Source organism: Pseudophryne corroboree, chromosome 5, assembly GCF_028390025.1.
Source record: "Pseudophryne corroboree isolate aPseCor3 chromosome 5, aPseCor3.hap2, whole genome shotgun sequence".
NCBI classification, from domain to species: domain Eukaryota; kingdom Metazoa; phylum Chordata; class Amphibia; order Anura; family Myobatrachidae; genus Pseudophryne; species Pseudophryne corroboree.
This window is the reverse complement of record NC_086448.1, coordinates 810,626,857-810,644,688: the sequence shown is the minus strand read 5'-3', so window position 1 is coordinate 810,644,688 and position 17,832 is coordinate 810,626,857.

The window sequence follows — 17,832 nt, the reverse complement described above, 5'->3', positions numbered from 1 at the left end:
TCCAATAAATATTTAAATTATTCTAGTTGTCATTATAGGCCATGGTTAGATAACATACCCAAAAGTCAATACTTTAGATTAAGGAGGAATTGTTCTGAATATGAGAAATTTGAATTACAAGCTAAAGATCTTACTAACGCTCTATTAGAACAAGGATATCCTGTAAATCTACTTAGCTCTGCACTCGAAGAAGCGAGCTCCAAAGAGAGAGAAACATTGTTGCTGGGAAAGACCAGTATAGATACACAAGAATCTATGATGGAAGGACTTGATCATGAATTGATCTTTGTGTCCAAGTATAATTCTTGTTCGAAAGACATTAAGAGAATTATTAAGAAGAACTATGGACTCTTAAAAGCAGATAGAGTCCTATCCACGTGCTTGAAGGAAGAACCTAGAATAGTCTATAGAAAAAATCGAAATCTACAGAGTCTCTTAGCCCCTAGTCATTACAAAACTGAGAAGAAAATGGAAAATACTGTCATAACCTGGTTAGGCAAGATATCGAATATCAAGGGATGTTATAAATGTGGCAGGATAGGTTGTATTACCTGTAATTTTATAATGAATAAAAGTACCACATTCAATTCTACTGCACTAGGAACCATCTTTAATATCAACCATCACATTAATTGTAACTCCACATATGTTGTATATTTGATTACATGCCTATGTGGAGCACGATATGTAGGAAGAACAACTCGTTCCTTAAATACAAGATTCCTGGAACATAGGCGGAATGTTCTGAAAGGGCTATGTATACATAGCCTATCCCGCCATGTACAGACTAAACATAAGGGGAATATCAATGTATTACAGGTACAAGGAATCGAACATATTGGGAACACAACCAGAGGTGGAGATCGCTTTAACCTCTTATGTAAAAGAGAGGCTTACTGGATTTTCTCTCTAGGGTCGTTGTTCCCTGCAGGATTAAATGAATCAGTTGGACTAAATAGCCTTTAATGTCCCTTTTGTATAAGATAACCTACTAGAGAATGTGAGTTATGGTTTGTCTGCCTATCTCTTAGTGTGCTTATAATTACCCTAAGGAGCTATATAAGTCACATTGATTATAGAAAAATACTTGCTTTATATATATATATTTTCTCATTTTTTGTTATTTGGATAAGAATGTATTTATAGCTATAAATGGATTACTAGTATATGTGTATATATGTACTTGTGAAAAAACAGAACTATAATTATTGGTGAAACATAAACATTGGTAAATCGGAGGGCTGGTTCAAAAAAGCATGATTGAATCAGCTTGAAGATATTAATAAGTCAATCTCTGGTAAATGGGATTCCTTTTCCCTCCTTCCACCCCCCTTTTCTTATGACTATATACCCTTTTGGGATGATTGAAATGTTGTATTGTTTTTCTCCTCTCTCCTTCTCATCTATAAGTTTATATGATTACGCTCTAAAGAAAAATATGATTAGAGACAACTGATCTGACTATATATTGATAACATATAGGTATTTTTGAAAATAATATATAAGATCGTTAGAGATAATGTATAATTTGAGTAATTAAAAGCTGTATAAAGAAAGAGAGGGAAGAGAGAGAAAAATCTCCTATATAATAGCCCTGTGACTCTGTGCCTGGGTTTCTAACGCTGGGCGTGGCTAGGAGCTCTCATTGGGTTAGTGGCAGGTCTATCACACCCAGCCCACAGCTGATTGGGCGAGAAACGCCCTCCCACACAGGTTACATCCAATGGGAGGCTCTGCCCTTTGCCTGCTGTGTTTTCACAGAGCAGGATTAGCAATGGGACTGATGGAGCTGCAACTCCAGCCCCACACCCCAAAATAGTCCCACTGCATCTACAGCAACATACCCTCCAACAATTTACACATAAACATTGACACACATTCGAAAAGGGGGCGTGGTCACGGGTACAGCCACGTGGCCACTCCCCTTTTCCTATACTTTCAATGGAAGCTTGGAGAGTCAAAATACGGTACAGACCATAAAAAAAAGGGACTGTACCTGCCAAAAAGGTGCAGCTGGAGGGTATGCCACTGCATTTGCAGCAAGTCTCTGTGCTGCATATAGGGTAAAAAACAATCCTTTTACTGCAGCGTCCTATGGGGGTCATTCCGAGTTGATCGCTAGCTGCATTCGTTCGCTGTGCAGCGATCAGGCAAAAACTCGGCACTTCTGCACAGGCGTATGCAGCGCAATGCACATGTGCGGCTTACGATTACAACGAACGATGTAGTTTTACACAGGGTCTAGCGATGATGCTTTTCAGTCGCATAGGCAGCCGCAGAGTGATTGACAGGAAGTGGGCGTTTCTGGGTGTCAACTGACCATTTTCAGGGAGTGTTTGGAAAAAAAAACAGGCATGGCTGGGCGAACGCAGGGCGTGTTCATGACGTCTAATCAGGAACTGAATGATCTGAAGTGATCGCAAGCGCTGAGTAGGTCTGAAGCTACTCTGAAACTGCACAAAATTTTTTTGTACCCGCTCTCCGATCCCTTCGTTCCCACTTCTGCAAAGCTAAAATACACTCCCAGTGGCCGGCGGCATAGCGTTTGCACGGCTGCTAAAAACTGCTAGCGAGCGATCAACTCGGAATGACCACAAATGTCCTGCTGCCAGTTCACCTGCCCCCTCCGGCATCGACAATCCCCACTCCCTAGCCGCGCCGCAGGTGGAACAAAAGCTGCTGTGGCCACTGGCATAGATGTGTATGAAATCGGCGCACCGGAAGACTTTCATAGGCCTTCCTGCGCCGCATACTCTCTGAGCCCGGGAGCCTGCTCTTCGTGTGATGTCACAGAAGTGCCTCCCCACCACAGCCGCACCCAGATCCCCAGAGGCCCTGACTCCGCAACACAGCACCTGGCCTGCCGGCCTGGAAGCCCCAAGATGATTAATGTAGCGGATAGAGAGGGTGATATCGCGGAGGATAATGTCTGGATGCTGAATCAATGTAACAGGTGACAGTGCTGTGCTGTGCAGTGGGTGTGCAGTCTGGCCCGGTGCTAGGGTGTTCGGCGCCCCCTCCAAACTATAAATTTGCACCCTCGCATACTTTACAAACGCACAGCGCACATAATGACCCCTGTAGTAGAGACACTTACACATGTAATGCCCCCTGAACCAGTGACGCTTACACATGTCATGCCCCCCCTGTACCAGTGATGCTTACACATGTAATGCCCCCTCTCCCGGTACCGTTTACACACATAACGCCCTCTGTACCAGTGCCGCTTACACATGTAACGCCCCCTGTAGCAGTGTCGCTTACACACGTAACACCCCCTGTACCAGTGTCGCTTACACACGTAACGCCCCCTGTACCAGTGCTGCTTACACACGTAACACCCTCTGTACCAGTGTCGCTTACACACGTAACGCCCCCTGTACCAGCAACACTTACACACATTATGCAGCAGTCACACATACACACATACACACACACACACATATATACAAACACACACACATACATACTGTACATACATTACACACATACACAGTCACACATATATACAGTATACACAGACACTGTATATACACACACTCACTCTCTTTCCAGACACTTATCTAATGAAGTCTGGCTGGCCGAAGCTGTAGTAGCTCATCCTCCTGCTGCAGCATGGTCCCGTGTAGCTCCACCACTTACTCCCATCTAGCTCTGCCCAGTTTGGCTCCCTCCCGACCACTGAATGTCACACAGGGGAGGGGAGGGGGGAGAGGAGGCTTTGTGCTGCCGGCGCCGCTGCATGTGTGACAGCAGCCGGCAGCAGCAGGGATAGCAGCAGCAGCTCAGCACAGGGATGCAGAGCAGGGAGAACGCCTCTCCTTCCTGGTGCCTCCCTGCACTGCATCCCTTTGCTGAGCGGCTAGCGCCGGCCTGTGTGTAGTGTCACTGACACTGCACAGCACTCTCACCTTTTACATTGATTCAGCCAGTCACACAGTTCTGCCAGCCAGTCACTATTGTTAGCACCAGTGTCCCAATGCGCCGCATTACAGGGAAGTAGATGCACTACATAAACTACAGCTGTCAGCAGCCCTTAGCACCGAAGCATTACACCCCTTAGGGCTGCTGGGAGCTGTAGTTTATTGAGTACATCTTCTTCCCTGTAATGCGGCGCGTTGGGACACCGGTGCAAACAATAGAGACTGGCTGCTGTGCGAGTCTCCGGGAGAGCCACTGTCCGTGCAATATTTAACCACTCACACAATTATGATTGGATGTAATACTCCATATAATAAAAATATTGCACTCCACAAGGGTGTGCAAGGGTTAAGGGGGCGTAGCCCCTTCCAACGGTGTGAAGAGCGCCCGTAGGGCGCGATGAATCACCTAGTAATATATAATATATAAAATAGAACAATAATATTATAAGAACAAATATATATTGGTGATACAATCTGGGTTTGGATGGGAATCGAACATAGGTCTATTGGCATACGTGACTCTCGCATTAGTCTGATGTGCCACTGACCTCTTTTGTATCTATATTGGTTGTTCTCTATTAGTTGAAGTATAACTTTTGGAACATGAATTGCGGTGATGCCTTCTTATATCAAACAAAATATCAATTCCTTGTAAAAAAAACGTTCTATATATATATATATATATATATATATATATGTAGAAGACGGTCCGGCACTCCAATAACTGGTGCATTTGTCCCTGGTGCCCTCACTTTCCCATAGGTAAATGCAGTAAAGATGATGTGCGGCACTCAGGATTGAAGAAAAGAATCACCACCAGCGTAATGATCAACGTTTCAATTTTACTATGAAAATTGTCATCAGGATACAAACAATGTTAAAAGCTCACCTTATATCCCGGTCACCAGCGTGAAGTGTGATGTGCAGCGTTCGTTCGGCGGGGAACCGCTCGATCGTGTGGCGCTGTGTGATGACGTAATCGCGTTGTGCGCGACTCGCGTCAGGGACCCGTCACCATGGAAACCCGATGCAACACACCTGGGGGGAGCAAGGCGGCAATGTTGCGTGGTTGTCAGGCTGTATAATGAATGCAAGGAGATGCGTACCTTATAAGGAGAATGTTTACAAGTCTGGCTGGCATTGGGCATAATAAAGATGAAATAATAAAGTAGTAAAGGGGTACATGAAAATGTGTGAAAATGTAAAAATGTAAATGCTGCATACAAAGCGTCCCCATAATACATGGGTAAATGTGGTGGCACTATTAGTAAAGTCCTCCACAGCTGCAAGAGATGTTTGTTAATGCTATCAAGCAAAAAATGAAGGGGAAAATGTAGAATGCAGCTGTTATATAAACACAACTATTGTGTCAATCAGTCTGTATGACTGCCAATAGACATGTAATAAATCGATGCGGGCATCAGATAGCTGGATCTATTAATGTAGCCCTAATTAATTATGTGTGACAGGATAATACATTAAACACTGAAAAATATATGTAAATGTGACTGCGTCAATGGAGGAACAAATGTAAAGATCTACAGCAAGATAAGAGAGAACCCAGTGATAACCTGATAATTGATGTGAACAGGTAAACTAGAACATGGTGAAAAGGAACATGATAAACAGAGTATGCAGTTGGAAAAAACATATGTTTAGAAGAAACAAGACAATGGTAATGATTCGTTGAGTCCCTTGGGCGTTATTACATCTAATTTAAATATCCAACGTGATTCACATTGTAACAGCGCCTTATGCCTGTCGCCACCTCTGATGTTGGCAGGTATGTGATCAATCATGCGATATCGTAGACTCGCCAACGAGTGTCTCAAGGTCACGAAGTGGCGTGCCACCGGTTGGTCACTCTTCCCTTTGATTAAAGCCTGTCTGATGGCGGATCTGTGGACAGTCATTCTTTCTTTAAACTTCCTCTTGGTCTTGCCGATGTAGGTCAAGCCGCAAGGGCAAATTATTTGATAGATCACAAAGGAAGACTCACACGTCAAATGATGTTTGATGGAGATTTTGTAGCCCAGATGTGGGTGATGAAAAGTATCCCCAGCGATGAGGTATTGGCATGTTGTACATGTGCATCTGAAACAACCCCGTTTATAGGGTGTAAATATCATGGGCCTTTCAACGGTGGTTCTGGTAGAAATGTCTGTTTTTACCAGTATGTCTCTCAGATTTCTGGAGCGGTGATAGCAAGGCATGATGTTAGTATCCTGTAGATTCAATTTGTTATCGGTTTGAATAAGGTGCCAATGTTTTTTGGTAACCCTATTAATTTCTTCTGAGGATGAGTTGAAAGTACTTTTCCAAACAAATTTAGATGATGTAGTGGTCCTGGGTTTCTTGCATAATAATGATGCTCTGTTCATGGCTAACACTCTTGTTTTGGTCTCATACAGATGTTTAGGGTTGTATCCACGTACGGTGAACCGGTTGATTAGATCATCAATTTGAACAGATGCTTGTTGTATATCTGAGTTGATTCTATGGATCCTTATCATTTGTGAATACGGTAGACCAAGCTTGAGGCCTTTAGGATGACAACTTGCATTATGCAGGAAGGTGTTTCTGTCAGTCGGTTTGATGAACACCGTGGTATTGATAGTTGTATTCATAATAGATATCCTGACATCAAGGAAATCTATAGTGTGTTGATCCATTTTGTAGACTAATTTAACTGGGCTGCAGGAGATATTATGTGCGTCCAGTAGGTTCTGCAGTGTTGCTTGAGGGCCTTTCCATATGATGAGCAGGTCATCGATGTATCTCTTATACAAGATGATGTTGGATGAGATGTTGATGTCAGAAAAGAAGATGTCTTTCTCCACTTCCATCATGTATATATTTGCATAGGTAGGGGCCACGGCCGATCCCATGGCACACCCCCTTAATTGTAAGTAGAATTTGTTGTCAAACAAGAAGAAGTTTTTAGTTAGTACCAATTCCATAAGATGAACCAGGATTTCATTATGTGTTGGATCAAACTTCAGCTCATTCGCCAAAACCTTTTTAATTGCCTGTAATCCCTCGCAGTGTGGTATAATTGTGTATAAGCTGGTGACATCAGCTGTTACCAGCCATGTGTCTGGGGGAATAGGTCCAATTTCATTCAGCTGGTTGAGAAGGGATGTTGTGTCCATCAGAATATGAGGATATTGTTGTACACAAGGCTGCAAGATGGAATCCAACAATACTGATGTGGGCTGGAATAGTGCGCCTCTGGCTGAGATAATTGGTCGTCCAGGGGGGGGATTGATCCCCTTATGGATCTTAGGCACTGTATAAAGGATAGGAACCACTGGATGTTCTGGAAGTAGTAGATTCATAACTTCCTCTGTGATAATCCCTGCATCGCAGGACCTCTGTAGTGCTTCTTTAAGATCTTTCAGGAAGAATGGCGTCGGATTGCCATTCAGTCTCGTATATACCCCTGGTTCTTCAAGTTGACGATAAATTTCCGCCCGGTAATCTGAAATGTCCTGCAGAACAATGGCTCCGCCCTTGTCTGCTGGGCGAATGATTATTTGTTTATTGTTTGATAAGTTAAAGAGAGCTTCTGATTCTGATTTGGATAAATTATGTTTAAATCCCTCTTTAGTTGTTGAAAGATATTTTGATCCCTGGTCCACTAAACGCATGTATGTTTTGATGCTAGCGTTATTTGATAGTGGATCAAAGCTTGATGGTGGTTTAAATTGTATCAGTTTTGCAGGTATATCGCTGGATCTTTGCGTCGGTGTCTCTGCAAAATATTCCTTAAATTTCAACTTGCGGTGAAGTTGATTTTTGGCAACTTGCCAGTTCAGGTCATCAAATGGAACTGCCGGGACAAACGTTAGACCTTTGGATAATACACTGGTTTCGCTGGAAGAGAGTTCGTGATGAGATAAATTAACGATTACCTCCGCTTGTTTGGCGCGGGTGGTTTCTTTCCACCTGCGGCTACGTTTACACTGGCCCCCTCTTCTTGTTGCTTTGCTCTGCGAGGTCTTGCTTCGCGGGTACCGACATCTAAAGGGACCGTTCCCTTGGGTCGGTTGGGAGGTACATCTTGATCACTGTTTGTGCTCTGGCCATCCGCCGATGTTTCTGTGTCCATGTCCGTTCGGGGGTAACGTCGTCGTCTGTGAAATGGTTTTCTGTTTCCACCAGGATCATTTCCAGAGAGCCATCTGTATACTTGGTGGTTCTCATAATCCTGGTCTACTTTAACAAATTTGGATTTTTTAAATTTGATGAGATCCCGCTTATAAATGGCTAATTGGTTTTCCAATTTCGCCAGCCAGTTACTCTCCGAATCCGCAGTCAATATGGGAAGATGTTTTGCTTCATATTTGTTGATTTTTAGTTTGGAGTTGTCTACCTCCAAATTGGCTTGCTCAATTACCAACAGCATGAGGTCTGATGAGCATTTGTTTAGGATAGATATCCATTTGCGGCAAAATGCCGGATTGAATCTACCAATGGTGGGACAATTCCTCACCCTGAATCCTCTTGGGAGGATATGGAGCACCAAGCACAAGGAGATGAAAACCTTTTCAACCCGGCACTGATTCCGCTACAGGAACATTTCAGTTACTCCGAATCAGATACAGAAGCCATCCTGCATAAAGAACAACTATGGTCACAAGCTGAAGCTTTGGCGCCGGAAGCAATATACAGAGATTTGCTTCGCATGAAAAAGAAAGAAATTGATTTCACGTATCATGCGATCACCCTGAGCGACTATTACCGGGCTAAAAAAATCCCAAGAGGATTCAGGGTGAGGAATTGTCCCACCATTCGTAGATTCAATCCGGCATTTTGCCGCAAATGGATATCTATCCTAAACAAATGCTCATCAGACCTCATGCTGTTGGTAATTGAGCAAGCCAATTTGGAGGTAGACAACTCCAAACTAAAAATCAACAAATATGAAGCAAAACATCTTCCCATATTGACTGCGGATTCGGAGAGTAACTGGCTGGCGAAATTGGAAAACCAATTAGCCATTTATAAGCGGGATCTCATCAAATTTAAAAAATCCAAATTTGTTAAAGTAGACCAGGATTATGAGAACCACCAAGTATACAGATGGCTCTCTGGAAATGATCCTGGTGGAAACAGAAAACCATTTCACAGACGACGACGTTACCCCCGAACGGACATGGACACAGAAACATCGGCGGATGGCCAGAGCACAAACAGTGATCAAGATGTACCTCCCAACCGACCCAAGGGAACGGTCCCTTTAGATGTCGGTACCCCGCGAAGCAAGACCTCGCAGAGCAAAGCAACAAGAAGAGGGGGCCAGTGTAAACGTAGCCGCAGGTGGAAAGAAACCACCCGCGCCAAACAAGCGGAGGTAATCGTTAATTTATCTCATCACGAACTCTCTTCCAGCGAAACCAGTGTATTATCCAAAGGTCTAACGTTTGTCCCGGCAGTTCCATTTGATGACCTGAACTGGCAAGTTGCCAAAAATCAACTTCACCGCAAGTTGAAATTTAAGGAATATTTTGCAGAGACACCGACGCAAAGATCCAGCGATATACCTGCAAAACTGATACAATTTAAACCACCATCAAGCTTTGATCCACTATCAAATAACGCTAGCATCAAAACATACATGCGTTTAGTGGACCAGGGATCAAAATATCTTTCAACAACTAAAGAGGGATTTAAACATAATTTATCCAAATCAGAATCAGAAGCTCTCTTTAACTTATCAAACAATAAACAAATAATCATTCGCCCAGCAGACAAGGGCGGAGCCATTGTTCTGCAGGACATTTCAGATTACCGGGCGGAAATTTATCGTCAACTTGAAGAACCAGGGGTATATACGAGACTGAATGGCAATCCGACGCCATTCTTCCTGAAAGATCTTAAAGAAGCACTACAGAGGTCCTGCGATGCAGGGATTATCACAGAGGAAGTTATGAATCTACTACTTCCAGAACATCCAGTGGTTCCTATCCTTTATACAGTGCCTAAGATCCATAAGGGGATCAATCCCCCCCCTGGACGACCAATTATCTCAGCCAGAGGCGCACTATTCCAGCCCACATCAGTATTGTTGGATTCCATCTTGCAGCCTTGTGTACAACAATATCCTCATATTCTGATGGACACAACATCCCTTCTCAACCAGCTGAATGAAATTGGACCTATTCCCCCAGACACATGGCTGGTAACAGCTGATGTCACCAGCTTATACACAATTATACCACACTGCGAGGGATTACAGGCAATTAAAAAGGTTTTGGCGAATGAGCTGAAGTTTGATCCAACACATAATGAAATCCTGGTTCATCTTATGGAATTGGTACTAACTAAAAACTTCTTCTTGTTTGACAACAAATTCTACTTACAATTAAGGGGGTGTGCCATGGGATCGGCCGTGGCCCCTACCTATGCAAATATATACATGATGGAAGTGGAGAAAGACATCTTCTTTTCTGACATCAACATCTCATCCAACATCATCTTGTATAAGAGATACATCGATGACCTGCTCATCATATGGAAAGGCCCTCAAGCAACACTGCAGAACCTACTGGACGCACATAATATCTCCTGCAGCCCAGTTAAATTAGTCTACAAAATGGATCAACACACTATAGATTTCCTTGATGTCAGGATATCTATTATGAATACAACTATCAATACCACGGTGTTCATCAAACCGACTGACAGAAACACCTTCCTGCATAATGCAAGTTGTCATCCTAAAGGCCTCAAGCTTGGTCTACCGTATTCACAAATGATAAGGATCCATAGAATCAACTCAGATATACAACAAGCATCTGTTCAAATTGATGATCTAATCAACCGGTTCACCGTACGTGGATACAACCCTAAACATCTGTATGAGACCAAAACAAGAGTGTTAGCCATGAACAGAGCATCATTATTATGCAAGAAACCCAGGACCACTACATCATCTAAATTTGTTTGGAAAAGTACTTTCAACTCATCCTCAGAAGAAATTAATAGGGTTACCAAAAAACATTGGCACCTTATTCAAACCGATAACAAATTGAATCTACAGGATACTAACATCATGCCTTGCTATCACCGCTCCAGAAATCTGAGAGACATACTGGTAAAAACAGACATTTCTACCAGAACCACCGTTGAAAGGCCCATGATATTTACACCCTATAAACGGGGTTGTTTCAGATGCACATGTACAACATGCCAATACCTCATCGCTGGGGATACTTTTCATCACCCACATCTGGGCTACAAAATCTCCATCAAACATCATTTGACGTGTGAGTCTTCCTTTGTGATCTATCAAATAATTTGCCCTTGCGGCTTGACCTACATCGGCAAGACCAAGAGGAAGTTTAAAGAAAGAATGACTGTCCACAGATCCGCCATCAGACAGGCTTTAATCAAAGGGAAGAGTGACCAACCGGTGGCACGCCACTTCGTGACCTTGAGACACTCGTTGGCGAGTCTACGATATCGCATGATTGATCACATACCTGCCAACATCAGAGGTGGCGACAGGCATAAGGCGCTGTTACAATGTGAATCACGTTGGATATTTAAATTAGATGTAATAACGCCCAAGGGACTCAACGAATCATTACCATTGTCTTGTTTCTTCTAAACATATGTTTTTTCCAACTGCATACTCTGTTTATCATGTTCCTTTTCACCATGTTCTAGTTTACCTGTTCACATCAATTATCAGGTTATCACTGGGTTCTCTCTTATCTTGCTGTAGATCTTTACATTTGTTCCTCCATTGACGCAGTCACATTTACATATATTTTTCAGTGTTTAATGTATTATCCTGTCACACATAATTAATTAGGGCTACATTAATAGATCCAGCTATCTGATGCCCGCATCGATTTATTACATGTCTATTGGCAGTCATACAGACTGATTGACACAATAGTTGTGTTTATATAACAGCTGCATTCTACATTTTCCCCTTCATTTTTTGCTTGATAGCATTAACAAACATCTCTTGCAGCTGTGGAGGACTTTACTAATAGTGCCACCACATTTACCCATGTATTATGGGGACGCTTTGTATGCAGCATTTACATTTTTACATTTTCACACATTTTCATGTACCCCTTTACTACTTTATTATTTCATCTTTATTATGCCCAATGCCAGCCAGACTTGTAAACATTCTCCTTATAAGGTACGCATCTCCTTGCATTCATTATACAGCCTGACAACCACGCAACATTGCCGCCTTGCTCCCCCCAGGTGTGTTGCATCGGGTTTCCATGGTGACGGGTCCCTGACGCGAGTCGCGCACAACGCGATTACGTCATCACACAGCGCCACACGATCGAGCGGTTCCCCGCCGAACGAACGCTGCACATCACACTTCACGCTGGTGACCGGGATATAAGGTGAGCTTTTAACATTGTTTGTATCCTGATGACAATTTTCATAGTAAAATTGAAACGTTGATCATTACGCTGGTGGTGATTCTTTTCTTCAATCCTGAGTGCCGCACATCATCTTTACTGCATTTACCTATGGGAAAGTGAGGGCACCAGGGACAAATGCACCAGTTATTGGAGTGCCGGACCGTCTTCTACATACATATGCCGTGTTCCTAAACCACAAGGAACTCAGCGGGCCAAGGCAACCAACCCAGTCATTTCATATATATCATCTTGCTTATTCGCATCTGGAAGCCATTGTGGATTATTGTGTGCATACAATAATCATTTTAAATTGTACACGGAACCCCACCCAGCACTCCTGAGATATTCAGATATGGAGCACCAAGCACAAGGAGATGAAAACCTTTTCAACCCGGCACTGATTCCGCTACAGGAACATTTCAGTTACTCCGAATCAGATACAGAAGCCATCCTGCATAAAGAACAACTATGGTCACAAGCTGAAGCTTTGGCGCCGGAAGCAATATACAGAGATTTGCTTCGCATGAAAAAGAAAGAAATTGATTTCACGTATCATGCGATCACCCTGAGCGACTATTACCGGGCTAAAAAAATCCCAAGAGGATTCAGGGTGAGGAATTGTCCCACCATTGGTAGATTCAATCCGGCATTTTGCCGCAAATGGATATCTATCCTAAACAAATGCTCATCAGACCTCATGCTGTTGGTAATTGAGCAAGCCAATTTGGAGGTAGACAACTCCAAACTAAAAATCAACAAATATGAAGCAAAACATCTTCCCATATTGACTGCGGATTCGGAGAGTAACTGGCTGGCGAAATTGGAAAACCAATTAGCCATTTATAAGCGGGATCTCATCAAATTTAAAAAATCCAAATTTGTTAAAGTAGACCAGGATTATGAGAACCACCAAGTATACAGATGGCTCTCTGGAAATGATCCTGGTGGAAACAGAAAACCATTTCACAGACGACGACGTTACCCCCGAACGGACATGGACACAGAAACATCGGCGGATGGCCAGAGCACAAACAGTGATCAAGATGTACCTCCCAACCGACCCAAGGGAACGGTCCCTTTAGATGTCGGTACCCGCGAAGCAAGACCTCGCAGAGCAAAGCAACAAGAAGAGGGGGCCAGTGTAAACGTAGCCGCAGGTGGAAAGAAACCACCCGCGCCAAACAAGCGGAGGTAATCGTTAATTTATCTCATCACGAACTCTCTTCCAGCGAAACCAGTGTATTATCCAAAGGTCTAACGTTTGTCCCGGCAGTTCCATTTGATGACCTGAACTGGCAAGTTGCCAAAAATCAACTTCACCGCAAGTTGAAATTTAAGGAATATTTTGCAGAGACACCGACGCAAAGATCCAGCGATATACCTGCAAAACTGATACAATTTAAACCACCATCAAGCTTTGATCCACTATCAAATAACGCTAGCATCAAAACATACATGCGTTTAGTGGACCAGGGATCAAAATATCTTTCAACAACTAAAGAGGGATTTAAACATAATTTATCCAAATCAGAATCAGAAGCTCTCTTTAACTTATCAAACAATAAACAAATAATCATTCGCCCAGCAGACAAGGGCGGAGCCATTGTTCTGCAGGACATTTCAGATTACCGGGCGGAAATTTATCGTCAACTTGAAGAACCAGGGGTATATACGAGACTGAATGGCAATCCGACGCCATTCTTCCTGAAAGATCTTAAAGAAGCACTACAGAGGTCCTGCGATGCAGGGATTATCACAGAGGAAGTTATGAATCTACTACTTCCAGAACATCCAGTGGTTCCTATCCTTTATACAGTGCCTAAGATCCATAAGGGGATCAATCCCCCCCCTGGACGACCAATTATCTCAGCCAGAGGCGCACTATTCCAGCCCACATCAGTATTGTTGGATTCCATCTTGCAGCCTTGTGTACAACAATATCCTCATATTCTGATGGACACAACATCCCTTCTCAACCAGCTGAATGAAATTGGACCTATTCCCCCAGACACATGGCTGGTAACAGCTGATGTCACCAGCTTATACACAATTATACCACACTGCGAGGGATTACAGGCAATTAAAAAGGTTTTGGCGAATGAGCTGAAGTTTGATCCAACACATAATGAAATCCTGGTTCATCTTATGGAATTGGTACTAACTAAAAACTTCTTCTTGTTTGACAACAAATTCTACTTACAATTAAGGGGGTGTGCCATGGGATCGGCCGTGGCCCCTACCTATGCAAATATATACATGATGGAAGTGGAGAAAGACATCTTCTTTTCTGACATCAACATCTCATCCAACATCATCTTGTATAAGAGATACATCGATGACCTGCTCATCATATGGAAAGGCCCTCAAGCAACACTGCAGAACCTACTGGACGCACATAATATCTCCTGCAGCCCAGTTAAATTAGTCTACAAAATGGATCAACACACTATAGATTTCCTTGATGTCAGGATATCTATTATGAATACAACTATCAATACCACGGTGTTCATCAAACCGACTGACAGAAACACCTTCCTGCATAATGCAAGTTGTCATCCTAAAGGCCTCAAGCTTGGTCTACCGTATTCACAAATGATAAGGATCCATAGAATCAACTCAGATATACAACAAGCATCTGTTCAAATTGATGATCTAATCAACCGGTTCACCGTACGTGGATACAACCCTAAACATCTGTATGAGACCAAAACAAGAGTGTTAGCCATGAACAGAGCATCATTATTATGCAAGAAACCCAGGACCACTACATCATCTAAATTTGTTTGGAAAAGTACTTTCAACTCATCCTCAGAAGAAATTAATAGGGTTACCAAAAAACATTGGCACCTTATTCAAACCGATAACAAATTGAATCTACAGGATACTAACATCATGCCTTGCTATCACCGCTCCAGAAATCTGAGAGACATACTGGTAAAAACAGACATTTCTACCAGAACCACCGTTGAAAGGCCCATGATATTTACACCCTATAAACGGGGTTGTTTCAGATGCACATGTACAACATGCCAATACCTCATCGCTGGGGATACTTTTCATCACCCACATCTGGGCTACAAAATCTCCATCAAACATCATTTGACGTGTGAGTCTTCCTTTGTGATCTATCAAATAATTTGCCCTTGCGGCTTGACCTACATCGGCAAGACCAAGAGGAAGTTTAAAGAAAGAATGACTGTCCACAGATCCGCCATCAGACAGGCTTTAATCAAAGGGAAGAGTGACCAACCGGTGGCACGCCACTTCGTGACCTTGAGACACTCGTTGGCGAGTCTACGATATCGCATGATTGATCACATACCTGCCAACATCAGAGGTGGCGACAGGCATAAGGCGCTGTTACAATGTGAATCACGTTGGATATTTAAATTAGATGTAATAACGCCCAAGGGACTCAACGAATCATTACCATTGTCTTGTTTCTTCTAAACATATGTTTTTTCCAACTGCATACTCTGTTTATCATGTTCCTTTTCACCATGTTCTAGTTTACCTGTTCACATCAATTATCAGGTTATCACTGGGTTCTCTCTTATCTTGCTGTAGATCTTTACATTTGTTCCTCCATTGACGCAGTCACATTTACATATATTTTTCAGTGTTTAATGTATTATCCTGTCACACATAATTAATTAGGGCTACATTAATAGATCCAGCTATCTGATGCCCGCATCGATTTATTACATGTCTATTGGCAGTCATACAGACTGATTGACACAATAGTTGTGTTTACATAACAGCTGCATTCTACATTTTCCCCTTCATTTTTTGCTTGATAGCATTAACAAACATCTCTTGCAGCTGTGGAGGACTTTACTAATAGTGCCACCACATTTACCCATGTATTATGGGGACGCTTTGTATGCAGCATTTACATTTTTACATTTTCACACATTTTCATGTACCCCTTTACTACTTTATTATTTCATCTTTATTATGCCCAATGCCAGCCAGACTTGTAAACATTCTCCTTATAAGGTACGCATCTCCTTGCATTCATTATACAGCCTGACAACCACGCAACATTGCCGCCTTGCTCCCCCCAGGTGTGTTGCATCGGGTTTCCATGGTGACGGGTCCCTGACGCGAGTCGCGCACAACGCGATTACGTCATCACACAGCGCCACACGATCGAGCGGTTCCCCGCCGAACGAACGCTGCACATCACACTTCACGCTGGTGACCGGGATATAAGGTGAGCTTTTAACATTGTTTGTATCCTGATGACAATTTTCATAGTAAAATTGAAACGTTGATCATTACGCTGGTGGTGATTCTTTTCTTCAATCCTGAGTGCCGCACATCATCTTTACTATATATATATATAAAAATATCGAAAGCCTGTGTGTATATATAAATAAATGTTGCTGATGTTTTATATTATTTTTAAAAGTGGAGTTAGAGATTAACTCTACCTATATTGAACACTTGTTTAAGATTATTAAGTACACCTGTTTGCTGCTAAATGATCTCTGTGGATTGGCCAACTGCACAATAAATATCGGATCAGCTTGACACCTAATTATACCTTCTGAGGAAACCGCTATACGCTGACAGCGGAGAAACGCGTAAAGTCTACCCCTGTGAGGACCACAACACTGTTCCGGGCTCTGTCTCCACTGTTCCACTGCCAGTCTACAGCCGCGCTCATTTCCACGTGTACCCTGAGAAAACATCTCACCAGCTCGCTCCTAATTGTGGAGTATGGAGCACGGGCTGACAGGGACGCTGTGAGCGGCGCTGCTGACAGCCGCTCTCCCTCTCTTCATACGGCATTTGGATCCAGAGAGGTGTATGCTCCTTCTCCCTCCGCTGCACCAGATATTGGGAAGTTTATTGCTATTGAACTCCAGCAGCGGTGAGCATCAGACTTTACTCCTAAAAACCATCATTTAATATACCGTGGAACTTTATTCAAACACAGTAGAAAAAGCTACTAACATTTGAGACAGTGATTGATTTACAGGCAATTACCGGATCAGTTACAGGTTGTGGAACCCTCTGGGGGTGTGTCAAGCATCAATATTAATTTGACTTTTTAGATTAACCTTGTTTTTAATTATGTCCAATATATGATGTGCATGTATTAAAGTATATATAATTTTATTAATTGCAATTGCGCTCTCATTTATTTCTAACTATTGTCCTTAATTAGGTGATAATCCAAATCACCTGTTGGGAGCAGCAACTACAATTATTTAATTACAAGTGTTCAATTTAGACCTAAAGGAAGCTTGCGCCTAATAACAAGTGTTATTGTTGTTTATTTTTGTTGTCCCCTTCAGCTGTTCTCGTGACTCTGAGAGTCTGGAATGTTAGACAATCGGCCCATTTTAACATTACCCTCCCTACTAGAACTATCTCTCTTTTAGAGAAAATTGGATGAACATTGGTTGATCATCCACAATTGTACCCCCAATTCAAATTTCACTCTCTTCCATAGGAATCCTCATTTTGGAGCCCCCCCACCTATCCAGGGTGTTCTT